Raw genomic sequence first — 12,769 nt, 5'->3', positions numbered from 1 at the left:
CAGTGCGGATGTTTCCTGTAATCCGTGGCTTCTGGTTGAGGTATGAGTGTACGGTCACTCTCGGGACGACGTCATCGATGCACTGATTGATGAACCCAGTGACTGATGTGGTATACTCCTCAATGCCATCGGAAGAATCCCGGAACATATTCCAGTCTGTGCTAGCAAAACAATCCTGTAGCTTAGCATCTGCGTTATCTTAATACTTCCTTATTGGCCGAGTCACTGGTGCTTCCTGCTTTCGTTTTTGCTTGTAAGCAGGAATCCAGAGGATAGAATTATGGTCAGATTTGCCAAATGGAGGGTGAGGAAGATCTTGTACGCATCTCTGTGTGTGGAGTATAGGTGGTCCAGAGTTATTTTCCCTCTGGTTGCACATGCTGGTAGAAATGAGGTAAAACGGATTTAAGTTTCTCTGCATTAAAGTCCCCGGCCACTAGGAGCGCCGCCTCTGGATGAAAGGAAAGGGGGATACCAAGTCAGTTATACAACTGAATGCCTTCAACTGAAATGTGTAACCCAGCCCCTCTGAATCACAGAGATGCGGGGGGTTGCCTTAATCAACATCCACGTCTTCGGAGCCCGGGGAACAACTGCCTTGTTTGTGGGCAGAATGACAGAATTTTACATTGTCAGCTCGGGGATATGATCCAGCTACCTTTCGGTTACTGGCACAACGCAGAGGCCATATCACTGTAAATGCTGCACAGCCAATGCAGACATCAGATTAACCATGAAGAGCCATTAAGTCTTCTGTCTGGTGGTACATGTTCGTCACTGTCACCGACCGGGTAGGAAACATTTTGTAGAAAGTTGTTCCATATGCTAGCTAGTTTGCAACATTGCTGAACATTGAAGATAAAATGGGGGGGAAATTTAATTCTGCTCTATACACAAATTATACAGCAGGTGGGTCTAATCCTGAATGCTGATTGGTTAAAAGCACATTCCAGGTATCTATTCCACAAATGAACTCTGACGTTAAAATGCATATTTACTCTGTTCTATCTGACTGTGCAATCCACTGTCTCATCAGCCCAGCCAGGCACTTTATATTCACTATAAAAAGCATTTAGACATTCTCACATTTATTTTAGACTAACATTTAGTTTAACAGTGAAGATTTGTATAAACCTTGCTGTATGTCTCTTCCAGTATGGAACATTTAGAACGAACGACTGGGTGGCGTTCATAGATACTGAGCGACAGGGTCGCGTCTCTAGCAACCGAACCGATAGCAGGAATGACCAGCCAGTTTGGGTAGCAACCCTAGATTTGTGTTGGGACTATATTTTGTTTGCTAGCTAGCCAACTTACAGTCACGTCAAAGTATGAAATAGTATGAATTAATTCATTAAAAAAAGCTTTTAATGAAAATATGTCAATCATTATTTGAATATGTTGGAAACCCATTGTATAAAACAGATAATGCCCTCGGAAGCCGGTGTTTGCAGGATAACGTAAACTCACGCACTTTTGTACATTGCCTTGGTCCGTACAATTGACCTTATTTTAGCGCCCAAAAAACGTAATACTTCCAGATCAACTGTAATGTCAATACCATTGTAAAGCACAATTTCTCCCCTTTCCAACAAATTCCATGCCGAGGCCTCCACGATGCCCGTTTCTGCATGATTCAAGAAGGCAATGGGGTCTTTTAAAAATGGCGGGTGGGGAAGCGAAACTAATACGTGATAGTGAGAAGGAGAGTAGTTGTGTGGGAAAATAGCTTTTTTTCACTCGATCTGTCCAACTTATCACCTTATCGCCTCTAAAATGTAAATAAAACACTATAAAGAGTTTATATAACGTGTCATTACATACAGTGCCTTGCGAAAGTATTCGGCCCCCTTGAACTTTGCGACCTTTTGCCAATTTTTTTGTGAAGAATCAACAACAAGTAGGACACAATCATGAAGTGGAACAACATTTATTGGATATTTCAAACTTTTTTAACAAATCAAAAATGGAAGAATTGGGCGTGCAAAATTATTCAGCCCCCTTAAGTTAATACTTTGTAGCGCCACCTTTTGCTGCGATTACAGCTGTAAGTCGCTTGGGGTATGTCTCTATCAGTTTTGCACATCGAGAGACTGAAATTTTTTCCCATTCCTCCTTGCAAAACAGCTCGAGCTCAGTGAGGTTGGATGGAGAGCATTTGTGAACAGCAGTTTTCAGTTCTTTCCACAGATTCTCGATTGGATTCAGGTCTGGACTTTGACTTGGCCATTCTAACACCTGGATATGTTTATTTTTTAACCATTCCATTGTAGATTTTGCTTTATGTTTTGGATCATTGTCTTGTTGGAGGACAAATCTCCGTCCCAGTCTCAGGTCTTTTGCAGACTCCATCAGGTTTTCTTCCAGAATGGTCCTGTATTTGGCTCCATCCATCTTCCCATCAATTTTACCCATCTTCCCTGTCCCTGCTGAAGAAAAGCAGGCCCAAACCATGATGCTGCCACCACCATGTTTGACAGTGGGGATGGTGTGTTCAGCTGTGTTGCTTTTACGCCAAACATAACGTTTTGCATTGTTGCCAAAAAGTTCAATTTTGGTTTCATCTGACCAGAGCACCTTCCTCCACATGTTTGGTGTGTCTCCCAGGTGGCTTGTGGCAAACTTTAAACAACACTTTTTATGGATATCTTTAAGAAATGGCTTTCTTCTTGCCACTCTTCCATAAAGGCCAGATTTGTGCAATATACGACTGATTGTTGTCCTATGGACAGAGTCTCCCACCTCAGCTGTAGATCTCTGCAGTTCATTCAGAGTGATCATGGGCCTCTTGGCTGCATCTCTGATCAGTCTTCTCCTTGTATGAGCTGAAAGTTTAGAGGGACGGCCAGGTCTTGGTAGATTTGCAGTGGTCTGATACTCCTTCCATTTCAATATTATCGCTTGCACAGTGCTCCTTGGGATGTTTAAAGCTTGGGAAATCTTTTTGTATCCAAATCCGGCTTTAAACTTCTTCACAACAGTATCTCGGACCTGCCTGGTGTGTTCCTTGTTCTTCATGATGCTCTCTGCGCTTTTTACGGACCTCTGAGACTATCACAGTGCAGGTGCATTTATACGGAGACTTGATTACACACAGGTGGATTGTATTTATCATCATTAGTCATTTAGGTCAACATTGGATCATTCAGAGATCCTCACTGAACTTCTGGAGAGAGTTTGCTGCACTGAAAGTAAAGGGGCTGAATAATTTTGCACGCCCAATTTTTCAGTTTTTGATTTGTTAAAAAAGTTTGAAATATCCAATAAATGTCGTTCCACTTCATGATTGTATCCCACTTGTTGTTGATTCTTCACAAAAAAATACAGTTTTATATCTTTATGTTTGAAGCCTGAAATGTGGCAAAAGGTCGCAAAGTTCAAGGGGGCCGAATACTTTCGCAAGGCACTGTACCTATTTGAAGGTTTGTGTCGAATTTGAAATTGGGTTTTTAGGGTAGTGCTAAAGTGTTCTTAGAAGTAAACAGCGGCTTTGAGAATGATGATCGCATGCAATGATGACGAAAAAATGACTAGGTATCTATCCCCCTACCCCCGTCACTGTCCATTTCTTGTTTTTAAACGATGAGAAGTGCTACACCTGGTGGAGAGAGATTGTAAGACAGAAATAGTTGCTTTATGCGTGCTGTACGTTACGACATGACACGTCACGATGTAACGGAGGGTCTGTTTTTTGAACTTTTCTCCAATACTATAGAGCCATTACCATGTCGATCAACGATTGAATAGAAACATAGTTCACATCCCAGATTTTGACGTCAACACAGTTGCTACAGTCCCATTATTTTTCTTTGCAGCCTCGTATGAATATCGCAGTTGTGTACATTTGTACGGAATGGGGTGAGTTTACGTTATATTGGCACGGTTTGCCAGCCGAGACGAATATATCATCCAAACACCGGCTTCGAGGGTATTATCCCTTAAATAGTCGATGAAGGCACTACAGCTCCTCTGCGTTAACACTAATTTACCAAAGAAAAGAGACGTTTTGGCAAATGTTTAGTGTATCAACTGTGGCTGGCAGTCTGCGATTTATTGAAAATGAAAGTGGAGCAATGAGACAAGATAGTAGCTACTACAACAATTGGATACCACGAAATTGGGGAGAAAAAAGGGTAAAATTCAAAAAAAAAAAAAAGAAAGTGGAGAATTCATTGGTAATAGTAGTTTCTCAGATGTCAATAACCGAGGATTAGGTTAGTGTTCTTAACTCTCAAGGGATCGCCGCCACATGCGCTGGTCAAAGTGAGATGGAGGACGAGAAAATGTATGGTTTATGACAGTCATAAATACCTCTCCCCCCTTTTTCCTCTCTCTAACCTACTGGACTATTGAAAATCCCTTGGTTAACCTAGAGATTCTGAGAACATCAGAAGGTGGGGGAAATGAACTATATTTTGGTAATCCAACCAGTTGAACACATTATAGTTATCAGATTCACATGGAATTGTTGTGCAATTTAAATGTTTGAATATGAAATTATTCGTGATGGGATGAAATGAGATTTTAGCTTCTAAAATGTGAAAATTGCGTTTCATGAGTGAATTAGGCCCAACTCTGTGGCCCACCCACGTGAAGAGACATAGGTTGTAAACTATGAAACACACCCTTCTCCCTCCACTATATAAGCCCTTGACGAAAATGTAACCTCCTGTTCCGGGTACATTAGGATGAGGATCCGATGTCAGAAGGGTTCAGAAATAACTACATGAGCTTTGGTTGTGAATGGTAAGAACTTTGAACTCTTATTCACTATGATTCATTCTGTGTATATGTAATTATGTGTGATTAGTTGGGAATTTAGTAAATAAATAATTAAACCCAATTTTGTATTGCTGATTCAACTTTTTAGCCAGGGTCCGTGAAGATAACCAAGAATTTACAACTTTCAGATGAGACTGAAATAAGGTGCCGATTACTATTGACTGCTATTGATGTAAAATATTACTAGGTCTTTAAGAGAAGATAAGTGCTCTATAAATATTATTTTGTGGTGCCCAACTCTCTAGTTAATTACATTTACATGATTCGCTCAATCAGGTAAAATTAATTACAGAGAAAGGATTTTATAGAATAGCATGTCATATCACTTAATCCGGCATAGCCAAAGACACGACACAACTTTAAGGTGTATTACCACCACCAAATGGACTGAAGCCAGTTCAGCTTTCAATCACCCACGTGGGTATATGCTCCTAAAACCCAATGATGAGATGGGAGAGGCAGGACTTGCAGCCCATCATGCGTAAAAAAAACTAGAACCAAGTTCTATTTTAGCACCTGGCTACGCAGACGATCGTGAGTTTGGATGACATGATTGATGTGTACATTTTATTTTGCAACACTCGCACACGTAATGCGATCGGTGTGGTCAGCATGTTACCCAGAGATTATAACATGAATTGACTCAGGGGAGTGAATGCTTATGTAAATGAGATATTTCTGTATTTAATTCACACGTTTTCACTTTGTAATTATTGGGTATTGTGTGTATTGTGGAATTTTGAATTCAGGCTGTAACACAACAAAATGTCAAATAAGTCAAGGGACATGAATAAGTCACATCGTTGTGTTGTCAGGACAAGCTACACTCCCTGCAGTCTGGACCTGGACCCTCCATATCTCTCTTCCCCTGGAGACATTTCTCATCCCATGACTCGCCAATCTGTTTAAATTTTGTCATTGTACTCTTCCTGAACACACAGACAGCGAGCGTGGATAGTTGTTCAAAGCATTCCATCTTGATGCATGACAAGCGCATTACGAAACATTAGTGCACACATACATTTCGAACGTGCTCTTAAAAGGGTGGCACCTGCCACGGCCATTGTACAGTTCTTTGCGCAGTCAGGAGGCCTCTTCCTTGTTCCTGTAGCCACAGCCATGGAGAAAGTGCTTACACATTGCAAAAACTTTTTTTTTACTCATCTAAAACCTTATCCCATGAACACTCTCAGTGCTGAGGAACTGTTGCGATATTGAATCCACCTTATTACTGGCCAATTCTATACACTCTTCACCCACAATATTCAGTGCTTGCTTGATAACAACTTGTGACGAACCTGGAACTTCCTTCAAATACTTTGGTATTTTTCTGGGTGAATTACCTTAAAGACATACCAATTCTTTCCAAATGACCTCTTTGTATCCAAAACTTTTTTCCAGAAATAGTTGTAAGAGTGACCTTAAATCAAAGAATAATTTATGCGACTCGTCCTGCATTATGCAATACATTTGCAATCATACACTTTGTATAAAAACACTAACTGTATAAATGATCTAGCCTACAAATTGTCACCATGATCAACTAAAGATATTATTAAATGCATTCTACAATTTGAGCCTAGGACTTGTGCAACATTTGTGTACCTACAGTGGGGCAAAAAAGTATTTAGTCAGCCACCAATTGTGCAAGTTCTCCCACTTAAAAAGATGAGAGAGGCTTGTAATTTTCATCATAGGTACACTTAAACTATGACAGACAAAATGAGAAATAATGAATTGATTTGCAAATTATGGTGGAAAATAAGTATTTGGTCAATAACAAAAGTTTATCTCAATACTTTGTTATATACCCTTTGTTGGCAATGACAGAGGTCAAACGTTTTCTGTAAGTCTTCACAAGGTTTTCACACACTGTTGCTGGTATTTTGGCCCATTCCTCCATGCAGATCTCCTCTAGAGCAGTGATGTTTTGTGGCTGTTGCTGGGCAACACGGACTTTCAACTCCCTCCAAAGATTTTCTATGGGGTTGAGATCTGGAGACTGGCTAGGCCACTCCAGGACCTTGAAATGCTTCTTAAGAAGCCACTCCTTCGTTGCCCGGGCGGTGTGTTTGGGATTATTGTCATGCTGAAAGACCCAGCCATGTTTCATCTTCAATGCCCTTGCTGATGGAAGGAGGTTTTCACTCAAAATCTTACGATACATGGCCCCATTCATTCTTTCCTTTACACGGATCAGTCGTCCTGGTCCCTTTGCAGAAAAACAGCCCCAAATCATGATGTTTCCACCCCCATGCTTCACAGTAGGTATGGTGTTCTTTGGATGCAACTCAGCATTCTTTGTCCTCCAAACACAACGAGTTGAGTTTTTACCAAAAAGTTATATTTTGGTTTCATCTGACCATATGACATTCTCCCAATCTTCTTCTGGATCATCCAAATGCTCTCTAGCAAACTTCAGACGGGCCTGGACATGTACTGGCTTAAGCAGGGGGACCCGTCTTGCACTGCAGGATTTGAGTCCCTGGCGGCGTAGTGTGTTACTGATGGTAGGCTTTGTCACTTTGGTCCCAGCTCTCTGCAGGTCATTCACTAGGTCCCCCCGTGTGGTTTTGGGATTTTTGCTCACCGTTCTTGTGATCATTTTGACCACACGGGGTGAGATCTTGCGTGGAGCCCCAGATCGAAGGAGATTATCAGTGGTCTTGTATGTCTTCCATTTCCTAATAATTGCTCCCACAGTTGATTTCTTCAAACCAAGCTGCTTACCTATTGCAGATTCAGTCTTCCCAGCCTGGTGCAGGTCTACAATTTTGTTTCTGGTGTCCTTTGACAGCTCTTTGGTCTTGGCCATAGTGGGGTTTGGAGTGTGACTGTTTGAGGTTGTGGACAGGTGTCTTTTATACTGATAACAAGTTCAAACAGGTGCCATTAATACAGTTAACGAGTGGAGGACAGAGGAGCCTCTTAAAGAAGAAGTTACAGGTCTGTTGAGAGCCAGATATCTTGCGTGTTTGTAGGTGACCAAATACCTATTTTCCACTATAATTTGCAAATAAATTGATCTACAATGTGATTTTCTGGATTTTTTTTTTCTCATTTTGTCTGTCATAGTTGAAGTGTACCTATGATGAAAATTACAGGCCTCATCTTTTTAAGTGGGAGAACTTGTACAATTGGTGGCTAACTAAATACTTTTTTGCCCCACTGTATATGATAAGTCTGAAGTTTGCAATGATTAATACTGGGTTTAATAACAATCAAACAACCTCTAGCTATATGGCCTATTGCAGTGACAAAAGTTAGCTGTAGATAGCTATGTTGTTCCAAGGTAGAGCACTTTAATGATGCGGTGATCACTTTCGTTGTTATTACAGCCGATGATGCACCAAAAAATGGTGCTTGTAGCGATTGAATTCCTATATCTGGCGGCTGACCATGTCTCAGGGTCCATGAACAGGCTTAGTCTCGACGGACTCTGCTTTCTTCAACAAACACTAATTTGGTACTTCTGGGGGTCGAGACAGCCGCGATATATTTTTGTTCTAACTCTAGAATTTGCTCTATTACAAACAGGACAGACAATTCTTTCAACATCATTGGCACTTCTTTTAAATTTCTTTGCTGATTTTGTGCTACGGGCTTCCCGTTTCAGGGAAGACTGTTTTTCAACGAGGCTAGGTGAAATCCAATAGAGCACAGAGTGAGACCCTTTTTATTTTCAAGTAGTGATGGCAGCATCATGTTATGGTTATGCTTGTCATCGGCAGGGATGGGGGAGATTGTTAGGAAAAAAATATATATTAAAGGAGCAAAGCCCGCCTCAGTCTTCGGAAAAACTAACCGTGGGATAGTATATAGTATTTTTCAGCAAGACAATTACACAAATGTTAATGCCAAGGACACACCAGAATAGCTATCCAAGAGGTGATGAGTGTTCCTAAGTGGTCTATTCTCAGTCCTCAGTCAAATTTGCTTGAAAATCAGAGACATGGTTTGCGTATTGCTGTCCATCAATGATTCCCAACCAAATGTAAAATGAGCTTGAACAATTTTGACAAACAATGGATAATACCTTCCTAATATTTAGTTGCAATTTGTTAGTGCATGGACTCTACAAGGTGTAGAATATGTTCCGTATGAATGCTGGCCCATGTAGACTCCAATGCTTACCACAGTTGTCAAGTTGGCTGGATGTCCTTTGGGTGGTGGACTATTCCTGATACACATAGGAAACTGTTGAGCATGAAAAACTCAGCAGCGTTGCAGTTCTTGACACTCAAACTGGTGTGCCTGGCACCTACTTCCATACCCTGTTTAACGGCACTTAAATATTTTGTCTTGCCCATTCACACTCTGAATGGCACACTTACACAATCCATGTATCAATTGACTCCAGGCTTAAAAATCATTCTTTAAACCTGTCTCCTCCAGTTCACCTACACTGATTTAAGTGGATTTAACAGGTGACATCAACTAAGGATCATAGCTTTCACCTGGATTTACCTGGTCAGTCTGTCTGTCATGGAGCAGGTGTTCCTAATGTTTTGTACACTCAGTGGATGTTGCCCTAAGAGTTGAAAATGAAAATGATTCCCAGCTGTAATGGCTGCCAAAGGTGCTTCCACCAAGTATTAACTCTGGGGTGTGAAGACTTATCCAAGTATGATAAAACATTTTGAGGGGGTATCTTCAATAATGTTCTTTTACTTTGAAAAAGTGGATTAGGTTATGTAGATCTGTAGGGGGGAAAATTCTAATTGAATCCCTTTTTAAATGTAATTTTAAGGCAGCACTTGTTGATTGTGCCATCTCATTCTGTTCTGCTTTGAATATCTTTATAGATATGATAGGGTCAGACTACTCACGCTTACACATTGGGCCTGATTGCGGTCTGTGTGTATTGCAGGGAGAAGTTTCTTGAGGGTGTCAGATGTTGATGTCTTTGAAAATCGGGGTGAGAATTAGCCTCTCTGTTTCTCGATCTCGGGTAAATGCATTAAAGGATTGGCAACTTAAATAATATTTGGAGCAAACTGTCTTGATGTCGTCCCTTTAGCGACGGGAGGAAATTACTGCCCACCTGAAAGACCAACTACAGGAGATGAAGGCTAAGACTGGCCTGAAGAGGAAGTATGTGAAGAGTAGCGCGGAGCTGCTGGTGTACCAGGGACAGAAGATCAACACACTGAGAAGCATCTGGAGGATGAGATCAGGGTGTGTGTGTGTGTCTTTGTGGCGCTGTCCAGAATAATTCACTAGCTCCTAAGGCTGTGTTTACACAGGCAGCCCAATTCCGATCTTTTGCCCAATTAGTGGCAAACAAAAGACCAATGGCGAAAAATCTGAATTGGGCTACCTGTCTAAATGCAGCCTAAGCGCCTCAAGCAGGGGCGGATTGGCCATCTGGCATATAGATGGGCTGGATTTTTGTTTGCTGTTGGGTGGGCTGGTTGACATTGACACAAAAATAAATAAAAAAGGTGACATGGCAGGCGGCCCATGGGCCTGTTAAGATTTGTTGTACAGATTCTTGCGCAATTTCTCTGTTATCCTCCATGGGATCGGTGTCCCCCCCACGGGACGGTTGAGCTAACATTGGCTAATGTTATTAGCATGAGGTTGTAAGTAACAAAGAAAATACCAGGACATCGACATATGTGATATGGGCAGAAAGCTTAAATTATTGTTAATCTACGGTCCAATTTACAGTAGCTATTACAGTGAAAGAATACCATGCTATTGTTTGAGGAGAGTGCACAGTTATGAACTTGAAAATGTATTAATAAACCAATTAGGCACATTTGGGCAGTCATGATACAGCTTTCTGAACAGTTATGCAATGGTTCATTGGAGCAGTCCAAAACGTTGCACATACACTACTCCAGTGGGCAAAATCTAAATTGCACCTGGGCTGGAATATTACATTAAGGCCTACATTTCAAAGATGATACAATACAAAAAAAGCATGCTTTTTTTTGTTTTATATTTTACCAGATCTAATGTGTTATATACTCCTACATTAATTTCACATTTCCACACACTTCAAAGTGTTGCCTTTCAAATGGTATCAAGAATATGCATATCCTTGCTTCAGGTCCTGAGCTACAAGCTTAGATTTTAGGCGAAAATTGAAAAAAAGTTGGATCTTTAAGATTTATACTAATCTATAATGAGCCTTTGGCTGATCAGTGGGCAACAACCAGCCTGCCTACCTACCAAGATGGGCCGGCCTGGTTTTCTGATAGGCCTAGGTCATGCAAACTCACATTCAAATTTAAACAGAGTTTATTAAATGCTTTTTTGCAAATATCTACACATTTCTTGTAGCTATCCCATCCTTTCAGATCTACACAAGTGGCTAGGGGTCTGGGGGTGTTTCTGAACAGAGCCTTTGGTGTGACTTGGCTACAGACTTTGTAGTAACTGAGGTTTGGCCGTACAGAGACGGTTAACACTACATGTGCATCTGCGTAATCATTGTTCCTCTGTCCTCAGCTACAGCAGGAGAGGTTGGAGGAGAAGAGCAGACTTTCCTCAGAGATGGTTGGAAATTGGCATGACTCGTAAATATGAGAATAATTGAACTTGTGTGACATATACAGTACCAGTCAAAAGTTTGGACACCTACTCATTGAAGGGTTTTTCTTTATTTCTAACCATTTTCTACATTGTAGAATAATATTGAAGACAAACTATGAAACAAGGCTAACAATCTCTTCCAGCACTAGGAGCTGGCCAAGAAGGTGAGGACAGATCGCCTGGGTCGATTTCATTAGGCACCAAACAGGGAAAAACTGACTGAAACAGGGAGGGACCACCTGGACTTTTCTAAAAAGAAACGCTAATTTGTTTTCCGTTGCATAATGTGTTTCTATGGTGTGCCTGAATGAATACAGCCCTGGTCTGCATGTTTTGCAACCCATTGCTCTCTGGAGTATACGGTTCAGGGCACTGACACTAGGGAATAAATAGCATAGTAGGCCTAATGTACACTATACAAAACATTATGAACATCTTCCTAATGTTGAGTTGCACGCACCCAATGACATTGTAGACAATCCTGTGCTTCAAACTTTGTGGCAACAAATTGGGGAAGGTCCTTTCCTGTTTCAGCATAACAATGCCCCCATGCACAAAGCGAGGTTCATACAGAAATGGTTTGTTGAGATTGATGTTGAAGAACTTGACTGGCCTGCACAGAGCCCTGACCTCAACCCTATCCAATACCTTTGGGATGAATTGGAATGCATTTCGCAACACTCGCAATAACATCTGCTAACCATGTGTATTTGACTAATAAAATTTGATTTGAATGCCGACTGGGAACCAGGCCTAATCGCCCAACATCCGTGCCCAACCTCACTAATGCTCGTGGCTGAATGGAAGCAAGTCCCCGCAGCAATGTTTCAACATCTAGTGGAAAGCCTTCCCAGAAGAGTGGAGGCTGTTAAAGTAGCAAAGGGGGAACAACTCCATATTAATGACCATGACCTTGGAATGAGATGTTCGATGAGAAGGTGTCACATACTTTTGGTCATGTGTATATATCCATTGATTCTCTAAGAATAACTTATAAATGTGCATGACTTCATTGACTCCAATGTTTGTAAACATTTTAAATGTAAACAAACACTGTACAAAACATGGTCAACTATATATTTTGATATCATGGATGGTCCGTCCTTGCATACATAGCCGTCTATGAATTTGAGATTCGTTACTTCTCTCCAGCCCTATCCTTCAGCTTCTTGCTAAAACTGAATGAAAACTGCCGCTTTAAGAAAGTATACCTGTATGGAACTGAAATTGTACACTGGATATTGACTCTGATCTTTCTACTGTTCCAGTAGAGACAGTGAGCAGGTGGTCATCAAGGACAGGATGGAGAAAAAGGCCCTACACAGGCAGCTGGAGAAGGAACACATGGAGCGAGACGCAGCCACCAAGGTAATCATTAAACACTCTTTAATAACCATTGGGTCGTGGTCAAAAGTAGTGCACTATGTAGGGAATATGGTTTCAT

This window comes from Oncorhynchus clarkii, chromosome 27 (assembly GCF_045791955.1).
Source record: "Oncorhynchus clarkii lewisi isolate Uvic-CL-2024 chromosome 27, UVic_Ocla_1.0, whole genome shotgun sequence".
NCBI classification, from domain to species: domain Eukaryota; kingdom Metazoa; phylum Chordata; class Actinopteri; order Salmoniformes; family Salmonidae; genus Oncorhynchus; species Oncorhynchus clarkii.
The sequence above is the reverse complement of the archived record's forward strand: the minus strand, read 5'-3'. Positions refer to the sequence as shown.